Source organism: Protomyctophum bolini (genome assembly GCF_963924005.1).
Source record: "Protomyctophum bolini genome assembly, chromosome: 10".
Classification (NCBI taxonomy): Eukaryota; Metazoa; Chordata; class Actinopteri; order Myctophiformes; family Myctophidae; genus Protomyctophum; species Protomyctophum bolini.
The window spans coordinates 8,978,332-8,983,805 of record NC_137871.1 but is presented as its reverse complement, the minus strand read 5'-3'; positions in this window follow the sequence as shown (position 1 = coordinate 8,983,805).

Here is a 5,474-nt window from a genome sequence, read left to right as displayed (position 1 = left end):
AAAAAACAAACAAATAGACAGTATGTGTTTGTGTGTGTGTGTGTGTGTGTGTGTGCGCGTGTGTGTGTGCGTGTGTGTGTGTGTGTGTGTAAAAATGATGGGATTCACTGCAGTGGTCCAGTTTGGCGGCTGGAGACGGCAGCAGTAGTGATGGATAAAGGCCTGTAGGGAGTCCACAGGTCCCTCCAGCTGTGACGACACACTGACAAACGCAATAACGGGCGCACGCCGTTCATTAAAACCGAAACTCTGCAACGCGTTCCATTTGCGCTCCCGAGAAAAAAACATTTATATTTAATTTCCACATTTGTAGCCAAGGGCAGGAATTGTAAATGCACAAGTAATGGCACTTAGTGGATTGTGCACAGACTAATTCGTATTCATAATTTGGACATGGAAATGCTAATGTTAAACAAGGCTGGCAAAGAAATTAATTCAGCCCCTCTCTCCATGCCCTCTCGGGCCACCCACACACACACACACACACACACACACACACACACACACACACTATTATATGTTCTACTTCTATATAGAAATCTATTCATCGCTTCCCTCAGCAACAGTGTTTTCTTTTTCTCAAACGCAAACATACTCGGTGAGATATCTCATCAAACAGTATGCTCTTATGACGTCTGGCTGACCCCATCGTCCCTCCCAGTGTTCAACAGCTCACTGGAACCTCAAAACAATACAGACTGTCAGCTCTGTTCTCAACACAGTGGCGTCTAACATAATATGAGTATATGACGCAGCTTAACGGATGAATGTCGGTGTTTTTAGCCAATATATATCTTTATTCAACTTCAAGTCAAGATATAATATAAAATAAAAACCCAAGAACAACAACTTGTTGATGTGTTGCCAATGTTAAGATCCAAAGGCAAAATAACCATACACTGTTCCTCCATAGACCTGACATACACAACTCGCCTTACAGCTTCCAGTGCAAGTTAAGTGGGTTTGGTCTTATATTTATGGCAGTTCTCAAGTGTTGGATGCAATGGCGTGGCAACTAATCATGTATGATGAAGAGGATAGGTTTTAGTGAGATGTTTTAATGGAAGTTAAGGAGACTTATCAAACTACCCATCTGTGTCATGTGGTTGTGGTGGGGGTTGGAGAGAAGGGAGCGATGCAGAGCCGGGGGGCGTCAGTCTGGTAATGGATCATTCTCACATTCTCCCAGCAGCCTTTGTTAGTGGAGTTAAAGAGGCAGGGTGCTGCTTCCTTTTAATTTGACTGCAGGGGAGGCGGAAGGCTGTGTGTGGGGGTGTTGTGGACGGAGGCCTCACTTTGCTGTTGTCGATATGGTGGCTGCCTACAGGCGTCAGGCGTGCACATGCTTTAGTTTAAGTTAATGTGTGAAATTCACTCCACTACGCGGAGTGAAGATATATATACGTAGCATTAAATGTAAATGTAAATTACAAGTACCTTAAACTTACTACTAAAGTAGCCTTCCTACTAGTAGCCTTTAGCCTTTTAGGCCAGTCCACATCACCAATGCAACTCCTTGCAACACCTCGCAACATACAACCATCATCCTCAATGGCAGTTGGAAGGAGTTGCATTGGTGTAACGGTGTTGAATGACCTTAAAACTGTTATGTTGCAATACAAGGTGTTGCGACAAGTTTTGTTGCAGTCTGGCCTCAACGTCCTATACTAAAGTAGCCTACTGTACCTGAGTAATTAATATTTTCTCCCATAGAACAGGAAACAGAATATATAATTGAATGTATGGCTCTCTGTCACATACATACAGAAAAGAAAACTAATCTTATTTAATAGAATATAACCAATAGCCTACAGTTATAGCTATAGCCAGCCCATGTCCATCTGTCAAATAGTTTCTGTAAAACATTACTAGGCTACTTGATAAAAGTACTACATTTATTCGACACCAGCATTCAACGTTTGGAGATTAGTGGCTTTTCAAAAGAAAAGAAAAAAGAAAAGCCACAGAAGTTTTAGGTATAGGGCTGTTTATTATACAAACATTGACTGATGACTATATGACCAGTACGCTCCTTACTGGTTAATTTCTTTCTATGGATAGGAGCATGCAAGTACATAAACATATGTACTGCTTCCAAGATAGCCACACTAGATGTCACTTTAAAGGTTTTTCTTTCTTTCTCTTTTATCAGTCGGGACTGCTGTCCTTGAAACTGCAGTGCAAACAGATAGAATCATCATCTCAATGAGGCATCTCCTGTTATGACTTGAAGTAGAAGTGAGGGGGGATACAAACCTGTCTTCATGATTTATTACAACACTGGACAATGGTATTGATCATGACCTGAACCATTCCAAAGAAATCTCTATGGTTTATCAAGTTGGGGTTAGCCACTGGTTTGAGTATGCATTGCAGGTAAAACAGTGCACCCGCCTGGCGAAATGGTGGCATTACATCACTACACATACTAATAGGGAGTTGAGTGTGAGGAATTTCTTATTTAATTTCACCTACATTATGTTAGTATATCATGAATATATGTTAAGTTACAAGTAACAGATAAAGTAACAGATAATGAACCTTGATGTGGACATTATTGAGAAAGAAATCCATATAGGGGGATGTGGGACAGAATCACAGGTTTTTATTTTGAATGACTTCCTTGTTCATTATCGCACCTGTATAAAAACAAAGTCTTTTGTATTGATTTAAACATTATTAAATTACACCTGAGAGCATCACAGCCAGGCCACTGATGCTTTTAAAAATGGACTATAAACCTACTTTTTTATTAACAAAGCTTATCTTAATTTCCTTGGCCCTGTTTTGTGTCCTGTACAGGCTGTAACACTGAGATTCGCAAGAATGTAAAGTGATTTATGAATGAAATGCATTATGTAATAATAAACCACCGATTGCTATTGACCAATCACAATCAACCATTCACAACTATTCAACCATGTAATAGCACATCTGCAGTATAGTGGTTGGTGGTCTCCTATGAGTCCTATCCCTACTCTTTCTCTGTAGACGGGTCCCTATAGGACCATGGCTGGAGTAACGCACAGGCTGCAGTCCAGGACACCAAACCCCTGACCCAACCACGATGCTCTACCTGATCGTATAGCCCTGGACACAATAATCCAGCCCTGGCCCCTGGACTTAAAGGTTAATAATGTGATATACGATTATAAAGATGGAATCTTTAGCCATTTTTAATGTTGCTTGATATTTAAGTCAAAAAAATACGGTAAGAAGAAGGAGAAGAAAATATAGCTGCAAGCAGCGATAAGACGGGTCAAGCCATAAAAGAAAAAAGCTATACGCAATATGCACAATGAGCTATAGACATTTTACAGGTGCACCACCCCAGCTGTTACCTCCTGGCCTAGCTGACTCACCCCCCAACACTCAGTCTCGTTGTATTTGGCCGAAAATGATAATTATTTTAATATAATTATGGCAAATAATCACAGAATGTCACTGCACTGAAAGACATGCAGCTGCATACTGTATACTCCCGCAGCTGCTCTATACATCTCCTTACAACAGTTTTTACTGGATTTGGCCGTTTGGCTATAACCACACCAGAGGGTCGCCATGCATGTAACTCCTTGCAACATACTTGCAACCATTATTCCCAATGGCAGTTGCAAGGGGTTGCATTGGTGTGGTTTGTTTTGTTGCAAGGAGTTGCGAGTAGTTGTAAGGAGTTGCAGCTGGTGTGGTTTAGGCCTTAAATAATACCATAAAACCGCCATTACCCTTTTCATATCACGCACCCCCTTGAGGGCATTTGCGCGCCACAGTTTGGGAACCCCTGCATTAGGAGTAGGACTAACAATTCATATTATATAGAGAGGAGTGACGTCATACTCTTCCAAATTAGGTTGGAGAGGAGAAGAGTCGTGCGTTTTAACTTTTTTGTTACGTTCAGGGCTTGTGTCGTTCATTGATTGGAGACTGGAGATGACGTCAGGGGTTGTCTGTCACGCTGTAGGCTACTACCAGACTCCACACAAATGAATGGAAATGCGATTTCAAGCGGGAGTGGTTAACCAGGCTACGGAAATCGTTGACGTTGCATTTTTGACGTCACAAGTGGATAGAGCAGATCATATAATTAATTCATTGGGAGATCTAAATGTCAGAGGTCCTTTGGAGACCTCGGTTCTTCAGTTCTTGACCGATTCCCATGAACCTCTATACCATATCGCTGAATTTCATGGAAAATGACAGCACAGAACTGCCAAAACTGTGAAAAATAGAATAATAATAATTTGAAGTACGAAAACAATAGGGGTCTTCGTCCCTTCTGGCTTGACCCCTAACAAGCCATGTTTGAGTAAACATATTGCAGCTTAAGGGCGCTCACAGTACAGCAGTCCTGCATGATGTGTCTATACACAAGAATGCCACGAATGGCAATTGAGGTCACATGTGCGGACCACGACTGAAACGTGGTGGACCCGTATGGAGACCTCCCGCCACAGACAAGGTCAGAGTGAGAAGGATGAGGCTGGTTATGGCAGCCACACGTGTTAAGCAGTGAGCACCCAGAACTGCATGGTAGCAAGCACAAGCAAACTGACACTGGCGGGAGCCAACACAAGCTATAGCTACGAGGAGAAAGAGGCGCACCACCTATGTAGACACACTCCGGTGTGACAGCAGAGACACTGCAAAGCTCAAGACCCTATACTGTCTGTATATACCTGATGGTATTCCAGTGATGCTAGAGGGAGTGAGTGAGTGGTGGCCAGGAGTCCCGAGTTGGTGTTGGCCAATGGCTATAGTCTGCACACTGCAGACTTCGCACTCTCGCTTAGTTTGCATCACATCACAACGAGTTTCAAAAAGAAGGCTACACACAGAAATAATGAGGGGGAAATGATAGTTAGAAATTATATTATGGAAATTACCTAAAAATATTCTTTTAGACATAACATTCTGGCTACTGGCTAGCAATGCATAGACTAGATACAAATGTCCCTGACATGTATCCACAATGTTGTGGATACATGTCAGGGACATTTTGTCATCCCCGCATCTGTGTTGTGGTAGTGAGTACTAAACAATCAAGAACATGTCATATTAACTGAATTTCTATTTACAAACTATACCAATAGGCTAATAGAAAACAGTACCTTCATCTCAAAATTCTCTTTGTGGAAGTTCCATAATGAACCATTTGTAAAGGGCAATGTGCAACCATATTTTCTCTCTCTCTCTCTCTCTCTCTCTCTCTCTCTCTCTCTGGAGGACCTCCTCCATCATTATGTCCACTCCTGCTTACTCAGTGATGGCAGACCTGGGTGACAGGGCATTTTTGTTGATGCTGCCCTCTCCCTTTAGATTAGAATGTACTCCCAAAGCGCAAAGATGCCCCACTCTCTCATTCTCCAAAATGCCCTCAAATAAAGTCGACCCCCCCCCCCCCCCCCCCCACACACACACAACACACACACACACACACACACACACACACACACACACACACACACACACACACA